Genomic DNA, 13,665 nt, shown 5'->3' on the forward strand with positions numbered 1-13,665 from the left:
TATTATGGATTATGCTGGAGGAACATGAGACCCGACAGGTTATGGAAAAACAGATAGGAACTTGAAGTCATTGAGTGTTCTTGTTTACAGTCAAGTGTGTAAGGCCGCAACAACATATAATATTATAGCAAAAATCAACCCCGTGCATCTTAGAATGCCCTTTGAACGTGATAGAAATGATGGTTTTATGAATATTTTCATAATGAAGAACTCAGACGGTCAGCCCAGCGTCACCAATACCGAGCGGGTTTCGGAGACACTTATTCTAATCTGGCGGACTTCTTCTAAAATCGACGATGAAAATCACGTATCTGTTTTGAATACCATGTTTATTTTAATGTTATCATTATTCATCGACCAATCTGTTTTCTTATGAACTTGTATGATTGAATGAGTTTATGTGCCACGTTTCTTAATTATGAATTGTCTATTTTCCCTGTCACATTTTCGAGTCTTCATGTTTTTATAAAATTATATCAATATAGTGCAGGAAAGTGTAAGGATCACGGTAATAAATAAGCGTAACATTTCGTTAAATATTACCATGGGTTTTTAAGGTGATTTACTTCCCTTAATTATAAACAAGTGGACTTACAATCATAGTACTGCAAGTTCTTTTAAAAATAAGTCATACTATTTTACATAGGTATTTTTATGCAAATTTTGATGTGTTTTTGATGTTTGTCGGACAATATAATCCATTCGAGCCTTTAATTTAGCAATCTTGAATAAACAATCCAGATTTTTTTTTAAAAGTCTCTTATCGGTCAGCATATATGCTGGCCTCTCTCCATACTGGATAAATTTAGGGTTGGTTTATTCTTGAGACAATTATTAAAAGATAATATTACACAAAGGAAAGATTTACATTCAAATAAGAAATGGTATTCTGTTTCAAAATGGTATGCATCTTTACACAGTAAGCACAGTCTTTCTTCGACCTTTAAGTATCTAGACCGCCCGGTTTTACTCGGATTTGAGCAATATAAGATCTCAAATGCTTTGGTAGTTGCATAGATACATAATTACCGCATTCAAGTTCGTGTTGTGTTAAATTTTCCAGTAAGTCATGGGCATTAGTTGGTATATGGTTTCAAATCTAAAGATGTATCTTTTCCGATAATGTGATGGACACATGTAATGCGACATAAAATAAATAAATTGACGGTTACATACATGTATACACATTTTTTATTGAATGTTATAACGACAATATGTTTCCTGCTTTAGGGCTATAAGGACATGTAAACAATATTTTCTTAGGTATTTCCAAGTATTTTGCCGGACAAAGTGTTGTTAAATCATATGTGCTCAGAAATGTTGAGAATTATTGAAGATGTACTTGTCTTATATTCGAATATGGGGTTTTGGCAAGAATACGAAGCAGTATTTTAAATTTCATGAATTCTTATGTCAATGGTTTGCTTTTTTGAAACTGTTCTTCTAGTGTGTAATTTATTAACGTTTTATTTATTTTTGACAGATAAACAACATGGTACTCAACAGTTTGAATATAAGGATTCATAAGATTCACTTTTAGTAATTGGGGACTGAAGAACTATTTGTCGATATGTAACGCAAACGGTGCACATGAATAAAATGTACCTATGGTAAAATATATTTTTTATTTTAAAATGAAACCATTTACAAAAAGGGCGGCCTTTTCTATTTAATGAAGCTTAATGAAATTAGTTAAATATGATATGATAACTAAATTACCATGGTATAGTGGGTTGCTCACCTGAGTGCAAAAAAAAACAGGTCACCGCCCTAAGAAACCGGATAAAGCTACGAATAAACATGACTATAAAAATTTCGACGCGGCAAACTTGCAGAAGTAATACATAGATTTTAGTATACCAGCGACGTAGCCACGCTAAGGACAGACGATGAAGCAGTATCGGCTTAAATTTCTTGACAAAAAATGTGTTTTAAACATGAACAAAAACCAACAAAAGCTAAAAGCTATTATCTTTTAAAAAGACATTTATCTTTCAGAAATCTATTGAAGTTTGTCGTTAAATGATTTATATTGATACATGTAAACATTGGATCTAAAAAGCTCTAGTAAAAAAGAATATAATAAAAGAAAGAAAAAAGTAACCCTCAACTTTGCTCGAACCACTGACACCTGGAGTAAATGTCTAACACTTGGACCACTCGGCAATCCGTGCTCATAGAATGAATGATGTATTTTATACTTTATATAGGCGTAGTGTCACAAAATATAACGATAACAACAGAACTCACCAAGTTATTCAGTCGTTTCGCGTTGCAACGCTTTATAACTTTCAGTTTTTTTAGTAGTAAAAAGATGCATAAAATGGATATTTTAGAGCATGGTAAATGTTCGGTAGTACTGTTTTCTCACAAATATCATAACTACAACGATAGTTTGCGAATCTGAAACAGTTTTTAATTTTGTAAATAAACCAATAAGTGAAAAGACACCTTTAATATTTTGTACCATCTTTTCATAAAATAAAGACCTAAAGTTATTTGGAAAAAGCAATGTGTTAAGCGCAGAAAACTGATTCTTGTGAAAATGCCAATATTTTCTGAGTGATTAATATCTTTTATTGCTTGGTATTCCTTGACGTGGTTCTTTTTTATCGTGTTATAAAACTTTGTTGAATTATTTGCTAGAAACTAGAAGTAAACGTGTTCAATGAACAATTAACTTTTTTACTGTCATTTTGGACAATTTTCTACATGCATTTCTAAAACGAAATTTGATTGGTTAAACTTCGCCTGGGTCAATATCAAGCCATTCACGTTGCTGCTTACAGTCCCTTATTTATTGAATACAAATGCCGGAATATTGACTACAAGGAAAACAAATTTAGTATTTTTGTTGATTTTCCTCAATATATGCAATCAAAATAGTTGTCCTTTCTATTCATCCATTGTCGTTGGGTACTCAAAAATTGTAGAAATATCTTAAATTCTGTGAAAAAATTAAATCAATTTAACAAAATGTGTATAAAACCAGTTGTACACCTGCGTCCATATTAGAACGTTTAAATTTAAAAACTTTCATTTTGATTAACGCTATTTACATGTTTCTTTATCTTAATAAAGTGATTTTCAAAGATACATGTTTTGGTTGTCATTATGCAGTCTTTGATGTGCATATGGAATTGAATTTTGAGCTTTGTTCATACTATGGTTCAGTAAACTTTATAGATTACATAGAAGGATCCGCGTCTAAATAGTGTATGAACAATTCTGAAAATAACGTGGGGAATTCCAAACCATGAATATGTCTTTTGTACATTAATAAGTGTTTGATTGCACAAAATATGATAATTTGCAATTTAATAAAACTCAAATGGTTTAGTACTATCGTACATGTTTTGGTACAACTTCTAATGAATTTGCATTCTATGTGTCGTTATTCATCAACGTTGTGTCTGTTAATTCTAACAGGGATATTGGATAGTTTTCTTTAGTAGTGTTTACATTAAAAAACATATATGTTCACTATTATTGTGCGCAATAGTATCAAGTTGATTAATAAAATGTTGCTATTAACTTAATGTTTGTAATTTGCACTGTCATTTTTTCGAACCATTGTTCCAACCATTGAATTCGATAGTATATGTCGGAATTAACACTACACTTACGGTGATAATCTTAACAATTTAGTTTATAAATCCTAAACCAATACATACATATTAACGCGGTATTTGAAATTATATGTAAATGGTACAGTTTATCACAGTTTCGTTTCTTCAATGCCGTTCACAAACCGCAAGTTATTATAAGCACTACGCTAATACCAACACTTCCTCATATGTGTTGCTTACACAAAAGTATATCTCTGTGAAAAAAAAAATTTGCATAGCGAAAAATGTTATATTTGATTTAAATGATTGTTTTTTTGTTCAAACGGAAAGTAGGTTAAGATGTATAAAATTTTGTTTACAATCTTACACCATTTCTTTTAAATCTTTATTATATTTTGCTGTTCATTGACGTTTTAACTTTTATAAAAAAACAACTAAAAATAAGACTGTATATACTTACTTAATGGATTAATGACTTTACCTAATCTATCAGAGATATGAAATCTGTTGAAATGTAAACAAATATGGCCATGACCAGATAAGATAGCAGACATATGTATGTTTGAAGCGTTCGGTTTGTTTCATATCTCACCGTGCACTATGTTGAATTGTAGTACTTATGCTGCATCTTACAAGGGACATGGACTTACGGTTTATCTGTGTATTTATTACACTCACACATTTTCAATTTAGTGGTAAGTTTGCATCTTGCATATTTTGTTTGTTTATTGCGCAGGTAATGGTAACTGCCCTGTACGTTATTATGAATAAAGCTTATTTTACTGTTTACATTCGGTTTAAACATATATGCACATAGGTAAAATATGTTGTATTAACTTTAAAAACAACCTAAATGCCTAAATTACACGTTTCATTATCATTAAATCAATGCATTTTAAAGAATCACGCACCGAGAAACCAGTACTTGAAGCATCGAATCCCACGGCCCCAAGCGCTTTAGAAAAAAAAGGTATGGTCGTGAAAATTTTATAATTCTCTTGTAAAAACATGTTGATTGACACAAAAACAAAGAATTGAAATAAATCACCATAAATCTGCTTGTGATAACTGTGACGATCTTTTTCATTCTCAACTTTTTTTCCATTTGAAATATACGTTAGTTGTGTAATAGCCCTATTTCTTAGTAAAGTTGCCAACGGTTTTTTGAGGTTAAAATTTAAAAAAATGTATCACTTTTTTATTAATTTTATTTCATATTAAATTTATGTACGAGTAAAGTTCAAATAGTTTAAAAAGAATACATTTTAATTGTTTTTATAGTTTTTTAGTTTAATACCTTGGTAGTTCCACAATAATGTAGAGTTTTATTTTTTGCGAATGTTTGTATATTTATATAATTCCAGTTTTGCGTAAGCATAAGGAAGAAATCTATTATGTGTGTTTTATACAATAAATGATATGTTTGCATAAAAATATGCCATTTCCATGGCTAATACTCTTGAGGTTTATTTCTCATTTCAGACTATATAATAGGCACCGTTGTTTGTCTTGTTTTCGGCATTGTTATTGTCCTCTTGGCTGTGCTTGTTAAAAACAGCTACATACGAATGTAAGTAAAGAAGACTGCATTACATTTAGAATATCATTAACACGTCTCAACTTAAGTGAACCATACATACGATTTGACGCGATGAAACAGTAAGATATTGAAACTTAAACCTATTACTTTGATAAAAAATATTTCCATTGATTATTCCAAGCCGATTACCCGCGATTTTCATGTTTTAATATTTCTCCATTTTGTTGGTCAGTTGCCTTAGATAAGTCGCTTTGTGCGAATATAGTTCTTATGCCATGTGCGGCCAGTGTATCGCCAGACCAGCCTACGAAATCGCGCATACTTGTCAGGATCTATCCCTTCCGCTAATAAGATTACGAAGTCTTGCGTTCATTTAATAGCGGACACGGTAGTTCATGACAAGAATTCACGAATGAGCAAGCTTGCCCTGAGCTATGCAAGTCGCATTTGGGATAAGTCCCTTTGTCAGATGAAGCGGCTCCAAAACCAAAACTATGCTGCTAAAAATAGTTTTATTTAAGGTGAAAGCGGAGTTATATTTGGGTTAAATTGCGACATGAAGACATCATGCAATGATAAGTTTCTGTACAGAAACAAGTATTCTTTTGTAGAAAAAGGAATGCTTATAATCAACACAGCATACAAGAGCTTGGGCGCACGGAGTTGGGTGATGTTCATGTCTATGACGAAATAAGCAACAATGAAGAATCAGCATATGCTGCCTCCAGTCCAAGGTTGACATTTGCGATATAATAAGAAATGAAGAGAAGGAGCATGTCTATGAAAGTGTGACATCGGCACCTAAATATTAATAACATGCTCTCATTTATTTATAAAGTTGAACGATCAGGGCATATCTTTATTAATGACAACTTGAAACAGGTATACCTGTGATAGTACAAAACACTGGAAGTATGTACCTTATTCGCAGTCGGAAGTCTCAATATTCTGAAGAAACCTTATTAAAGCCGATTGTTCAGCACACGCCTCTGGGTCATGAAGCTTTCCTCGATTACAAATTTTGCAGTCTCAGAACACCGAGAAACATAAAGCCGAACATTTTGCATGGGTCATTTCATAACTTTACTGGGTATGAAGCTTTCTCATGAAGGGTAATCAGTTCCTGCCCAATTTATTCAGAAAAGAAACCGGACATGATGCACTCTTATTTATGTTTTTCTTTAAACGTTTGCTATTTTAAACAATACATTTATCAACGTACACGATAATTTTAACTTTTGCTTCAACAAGCGTGTATGCTTCCAGTTATGCTTTAAAAATTATATATATTATTTTAACTTTAGACATTACTTTTTGGTAATTAAAATAATAATGCATTTTTAGATATAATATGATCAAACTCCGTTTATTAATGTTTCAGCATTGGATCTTTATCAAAATTATTGAAAATATCTCTTAACTAGTTTTATTTTAATGTATTTTTACTCCACGTGTGCCTTCCGCTGTTGTTTACAGGTATTGCCAGTAAGTTTGACAGCGTATGTAATTTTGTATGGTGTAATTAAAATTCATCACCATGTTGTTAAAATATAATTTCCGTAAAAATGATAAAGGCGAACACCTCAACCGTTGATGATTATTCATTTGTGTTACCTTAAGAGAGTGCACAATAATTGTGCTCTGAGTAATTACCGTATTGATCAATCAATTAAGTATTTATATGCGTTGTTATTAACGAACAACAAATTGAACAGAACACACTTTATAGAGAATAATAGGTTGGTGACGTGGATGGAGAATGGTTATCTGACAAGTCGGGAAAAGTTATCGGGTGAGCCGAAGGCGAACCCGATAAGATCCTTCGACGAGCCAGATAACCATTCTCTATCCACGTCACCAACCTATTATTCTATTTATCCTGTCACATTTACAACATTGGTTGAAATGCTTCTAAAATATAAAGTTTTCCAGTATTTTGTGTTTAAATATTTAATATGGGAAAAAACACGCCGCAGCAAAAACATTGTGACGGCACGTCATGCAAAACGCTTAGGCTAGCTTCCGTCTTGTTAAACAACACAGAAATCGAGTCAATCGTTATTAATTCAATACACAAAGACGAAATTATGCTGTTAAAATAATAATTTTTAAACAAACAGTACTTTACACGTATGTTGTAATTTTTTTTTAATTGAAAACAAGTGTATTTTATAAATAGAAAATAGTACAGGCGTGCGCATGCGCGGACAGCAACTGACGGATATTCGAGGTCACGTGGTCATCTAGCCTAATATCTTTTGGGATATAAGGTTACCTGGTTATCGGGCTGATTTAAAGGCATGTGACAGGATAAATACTGATAATAAGAACATGATGAATTGACAGCAGGTGTATAAAATAAACAAGTTAATCAATAAACTTGTCTCTCTGTGTCGTCTCGACTATATTCGGTTATCGTCAGCGTAACATCTAAAACATATCAATAAACCTCTACTGATAAGTATGGCTCATATCCCAGTTTGACAAGGTTTTTAACTTCCTCTTCACTTTTTTTCACACAGTTAACGTAAGTGAACTGTTTATCAATCTTCACCAGAGTGTTGAATAAAAAGATGGACTTACGAGTCCTCTGTGTGTTTGTTGCAGTGGCATATGTCAATGTTATTGGTAAGTTTTGAATTATAACTTCATATTATTTACGAATAGGTATTGTTATAAGCGAAAACAGTCTTATACATTACTATTATAACGTTTCATGAAACGAATCAGATTTCGAATTGGAAAGCCAGCTCATTTATCGCGAACGAGGTGAGCGGTTTAAAGTAAACTGTTGCTTAGTTATTTAAATATATCTTTCCTGCTGCGATTCTACTGGTTAAGTCAGACACTCATTATTACATACTGCTATTTATTTCCATATATTTTAACGATTAAACTGGATTTTAATTATAAGTTTTAAAAATTTAATTAAATCCTTTTGTGAAAAACATTTTTAGCGGTCGTTGTGGATGTTGTTTCATGTAAACACCAATTGAAACGTTTACAGCTCGTATAATGTGTAATTTCCAACGGAAGAGTTGGACGCTGGCAATGCAACACTGCCTCAATCTAAATGGTACTCCAGTAAGTTATAATTCCGTTCTGTCGCTTACCAGCTGGAATTTGAATGAAACGTTTTGGACTTCAGACTATGCAACCTGGATTCCGACTTCAGGTACGATGTACTGTTCTTCAACCGATCCTTTTATACTAAATACAAGTGAATAATACTTGATTTTGAATATGAAATATTTAAATTTTTTAAGATTGTCAATATAAATATTTTTAAACTCGCAACACGTTTTTCAGATAATCCTGTCGATTGTGAGTACCGAACGCTTGCCAAAGGCAATACGTTAAGCGAGTCAACGTTTGGCAATTGTTCAGAAATAAGGCATTACATTTGTTGCGACAACATCATGATAAGTATGACAACCTTTTTCAACTGTTGAAATATTAATTTCATTTATCGTGCATCGGTTAGGGAATGCTTAACTTTAATTGTTTGCTTATTTTCACTTAAATGCATTTTTTAATTTTCATTAATTGTGACACTCGTATCTTTCAATAATGAATTGAGTTATAGATTGTTTGACTGTTGTGAAAGTAACGTTTTCATACTAACTTATTTTGAAAAAACTTTTGTAAGACATTAAAGAATTAAAAGGACTTGTTAACAAACTGACTCAATTACAATTGGAACAATAACAATGCAAATATGTCATTTATTTCAAACAGAAAGTATGAATTATAATTAAACAAGCAAAATAACAATCCTTTTTATGAAAAGTGTTCAAAATATATTCTGATTTTAAAAATCATGCATCGAAATTGAATAAAAATATAAATAAAATGTGTTTATCGCGTGTGGTCGATAATGAAAAGAAAAACGTCAAACTACCGTCTTATAAAAAAAGCTGCGTGTTGTAGAGGTAGCGAACAACCTTTTGCCTATGAATGTACCGGTCTCGACCCCCAGGCCGAACAAATTTTGTATTATATATTTCCCGTGTTATTTTAATAATTGAAACCATGCCCAATAATGCGTTTCTGTAACTTCTTTTTATTACTTAAAAAAAATCGAACATCTATGAACGAGTTCCTTTAACGGCGATTTACGAAAATTGTTTAGAATGGAAATGTTTGACGTAAATAGTATTTACAGTAACTTTGTACAGATAAATTGACTAGGCAAACATTAAAGAACTTGAAAGTATAATACAAAATCAAGGGAAAATAACTAAATGTGGCACAATTTCGAAACCTCAATGCATTCACTTAAAATGAGCACACATCTTTAAAATCAGAACCATGTGTAAAGAATGGGACGTGGAAAGAAGCGTCCAAATGTATTGAAAACTACCCAATACCACCAACACAGCTACCTATCGGTGATTACTGGTTGAGACGTGCATTCGGATACCAGCTGTACACATTTACAGGTACTTTGTTATAGCAAATACAAATGTATCAACTGCAATAAAACACGCGAACGGCATGCTTTACAGATTAGGAAATTGTGGACAATAACATTTGTATAACGTAACCGATTCAAACAAGTAGATCCACTCTTTTTATTGTATTGTATGGTATGGAAAGCCAAAGGGGACCCCCGCTAAAATACATATACTTATAAAGTAAATATCGGGATTTTCATTGTTCGCGGAACTTTCACTTTCCGCGAAAAACCAAGGCCAGCATAGCCATGAAATACTACATACAAATCGAAATCTAAAAAGCGCGGAACTTTAATATATTTTCCGTCGGAACAATTATCTTTCAACCCCGTAGAGAAAGCGGGCTCAAATAATCGCGCGGAACCTTAATATTATCTACTCTGTACAAATAGTAGTGTATAAAATCGCGCGGACCTAATCCACAAAGCGCGGAACACAAATATCTTCCGCGAAAATTAAGCATTGAATTACTGTACAAATCTCGGGTTGCTATGTAAATTGCGGGTTGCTAATGAAAAATCGCGCGGAAGATTCATTACTCCGCGCGATTTTCAATAGCATTGAATTACTGCACGAAATTCGGGTTGCTATGTGGTTACGCGATAAAATTTGATTGGTTCCTAGAAAGAACCAATCAAAACTCGCGTCTTATCCAGCATGCATGCAGTCATCATGATGACGGTTGTTTCACATTAACACAAAACCTTTTAAGGGCGAAAGAGTGATCAATTTTGATGACATTAGCAATGAGGTTAGTATTTAACATACATGAATTATGAATTTTAATGCAATTAAAACAGCCCAAGAGTATCGAGTGTTGTTTTCACGGTTTGTCTATATGCAAACGTCTCTGATAAAACATAAACACCCGCATAAACACGTCATAATCAGATGTCGTCAAATAATGAAATATCGTGTTTGTGTGTAAGAAACATCTTCCTTTAAGCTCAGTTAGTAGAGAGCCAAGTTATTGTTATGGCAGTCGTATGCTCTAGTCCAGCAACGTACACATCTTCAATTAAAAAGAAAAAGAACAAGGCTTTACAGGCAATTCATCCCAAAGGCAACTCGTACCTTGGTCAACTCGTACCCATTTTTAGCTCGGCGTTTTCGGAGAAAACCCGAGGTATTGTCATAGCCAGCTCGTCGTCCGCCGTAGGCGTTGTGCTAAAACCTTAGCATTGGCTCTAAAATCAAAGTGCTCCACCTACAACTTTGAAATTTCATATGTAGATGCACCTTGATGAGTTCTACACGCCACACCCATTTTTGGGTCACTAGGTCAAAGTCACTGTGACCTCTAATATAAAACTTTAACATAGGCTCAAAAATCAAAGTGCTTCCACCTAAAACTTTGAAACATTATATGTAGATGCACCTTGATGAGTTCTACATGCCACACCCATTTTTGGGTCACTAGGTCAAAGGTCAAGGTCACTGTGACCTCTACTATACAACTTTAACATTGGCTCTAAAATCAAAGTGCTTCCACCTACAACTTTGAAACTTCATATATAGATGCATGTTGATTTGTTCTACACTCCACACCCATTTTGGGGTCACTAGGTCAAGGTCATTGTGACCTCTAAAAAAAAATCTGACAAGCACCTGTAGCCGAGCGTGGCACCCGTTATGCGGTGCTCTTGTTGTCAACTCGTACCTCATTCAAACTATTCAACTTGTTTCATTTGTCTTTTTTTGTCACAATTGTCAAATTCTTGAAAGACATCAAACACAAGTGTCAATTTTCATCAACACTTTCGCTGCTTATACATATCTGCAGCAGACAACTTGCGTGAGCAATGCTTAGATAATTTAAGTGGAAACATCAAGAGGAAAATAAAAATTGTCTCTATGAGTTTGACTTATAAGCTAACCATCCTACACCTATTTCTGTATATCGGGTACGGGTTTAGTTCGGGTAGGTACAAGTTGACTAAAAAACAGGTACGAGTTGACCACAATGGGTAGGTGTTTACCACGGAACAATTTGACCGGCATGCAGAACAAGATTATTTATTATTATATTTAACTGTCACACAAATCTGAAAGATAACACAATGTATTACAAACACAATGACTGTCAAGACATTCTAAACTCTTACAGTTAACATATAACAGGTGTACACATCTGATATACTGACCATATTAAATAACTCAAGATTCACACCAGATACGACACAGTTTCAAAACTCAACATTTTGTCTGCATGGCACGCCAATTTAGTCCAAAAAATTTGATTTAACCAGTGAATTCTGAGCTATATTTCTTAAAGCAGAATGCACATTATGTCTAAAGTGTTTTTCGGCTAATTTCTGTTATGAACTTGTTATCACACAAAGCATCTGGTAAACCTTAAGATATCAATAGCAGAATGCAAATAATGAGTATAATGTTCTGTATTGTAGAAGAAATACATGTAGTAAAATAATATGATAGTATGAAACATGGTGTTTATATTTTATAGCTGTAGCACTGTTCCCAACTTGAACATCATCTTCTGTGTACATACCTGAGGCAGAGCCAGCTTGCCCATCTGACATCTGCTGTGGACAACCGAGTCAGAGCCAGCTTGCACGTCATCTGCTGTGGACATCGGTGTTAGAGCCAGCTTGCACGTCCTCTATTGTGGACATCGGTGTTAGTGCTAGCTTGCACGTCATCTGTTGTGAACATCCGTGTAAGAGCCAGCTTGCACGTCATCTCTTTTGGACATCAGTATTAGAGCCAGCTTGCACATCCTCTGTTGTGGACATCCGTGTAAGTGCTAGCTTGCACGTAATCTGTTGTGGACATCTGTGTTAGAGCCAGCTTGCACGTCATATGTTTAGGACATCAGTCAGAGATAGCTTGCATGTTATTTACTTGTGGACATTAGTCAGAGCCAGCAAGGACAATCTCTGTTGTGGATATCTGTCTTAGAGCTTGCACGTCATCAGTTGTTCACATCCTTGTAATAACCAGCTTGCTCATCAACTGATGTGGAAATCTGAGTCAGAGCCAGCTTGCACATCATCCGTTGTGGACATCTCTTTATGATTCTACTCTTTGCTTAGATTGACACTGTGACTTTAGTGTAATACGTTACAACCTTAAGCTATTCCTATTGTTGAATAAAAATATTGTGTCATTAAAATATATTTTGTTGGATAATTTGTATGTTGAGTTGTATTGTTTGGTCATTGCAAAGTATCAAGTTATTTTAAGACAAGAAAAAGCTCATCTTTCATCATGTATTTATATTAAAATTCTTGAATGTTAGTGAAGGTACAGTTCATATAATTAAAAGCAATTATTATATGATGGCTTGTGTTTTATTGCACAGTGAATACCATCTTGTCTTTATGCTGACATATAGAACGGAGAAATAGTAAACTGTCATTTTTATATGCAATGGGATTGTATATCAAGACTTGTGTGTTCAGATGAAAAAATTGCCATAATTTTTCTCTTTATATTTTATTCCTGCTAAATGGTTGATGCAATAAAGTTAAGTCTTTAATGACTTGTGTTTCTTGTAATATTATTTGTAAGCAAATTTGGCTGTAGTATTAGATGCATGCTGTACAAGATACTGTAGATCAACATTATATTGTTTGAGTATGAATAGATAATTCAAGGTGCACAGCCATTAATTTTGCCCTCCACCATCTCCAATTTTGGTTAGACAGTTGCAAGTTACTTGCATTAGTATGAAGTCTTAAAATTAGTATAATTGCTGTTGTGTTATTATTAACCTTTTCCTGCTCTGAGGAAATTTTAAAATTTCTACATGCAAACATCATAAAACCAGAACAGCCTGCAAGTAACTCACAATCTGTTCAGGTTTATGCTGTTTGCTGCTCATCAGTATCTATGGGTTGGAAACAAAGCCTTTAAAACTTTAATATAGTAAGAAAGGTGTTAAATTAAATTTATTCTCGAATGTGTCTTAGTGCGTTTTTGAGTGGTACAGGGTTAAATGTCTCATTTTGTTTTTGATTATCTTTGGTTTATTGAACATGTATGAGCCTTGCTCTGTGAAAAAGGGGTTAAATGCATGTGCGTTAAGTATCGTCCCTGATTAGCCTGTGCGGTCTGCCCAGGCTAATCTGGAGTG

At 33.6% G+C, this 13,665-nt stretch overlaps 1 protein-coding gene across 2 annotated transcripts in view; it reads left to right on the forward strand.

The window, feature by feature from the left end:
• Positions 1 to 4,137: 4,137 nt before the first annotated feature.
• Positions 4,138 to 13,665, forward strand: part of LOC127842591 (protein SSUH2 homolog) — a 75,622-nt gene continuing 66,094 nt past the window's right edge. The window contains exons 1-7 of one of the 2 annotated variants that reach the window (XR_008031714.1): positions 4,138 to 4,264; positions 4,471 to 4,539; positions 5,052 to 5,139; positions 5,721 to 7,737; positions 8,067 to 8,284; positions 8,419 to 8,535; positions 9,417 to 9,551. The gene's annotated coding sequence lies outside the window, so the exon portion shown is untranslated. The remainder of the gene's footprint in view (positions 4,265 to 4,470; positions 4,540 to 5,051; positions 5,140 to 5,720; positions 7,738 to 8,066; positions 8,285 to 8,418; positions 8,536 to 9,416; positions 9,552 to 13,665) is intronic. The other variant, XR_008031713.1, reaches the window with a different exon arrangement.

Source organism: Dreissena polymorpha, chromosome 8 (assembly GCF_020536995.1).
Source record: "Dreissena polymorpha isolate Duluth1 chromosome 8, UMN_Dpol_1.0, whole genome shotgun sequence".
NCBI lineage: Eukaryota > Metazoa > Mollusca > Bivalvia > Myida > Dreissenidae > Dreissena > Dreissena polymorpha.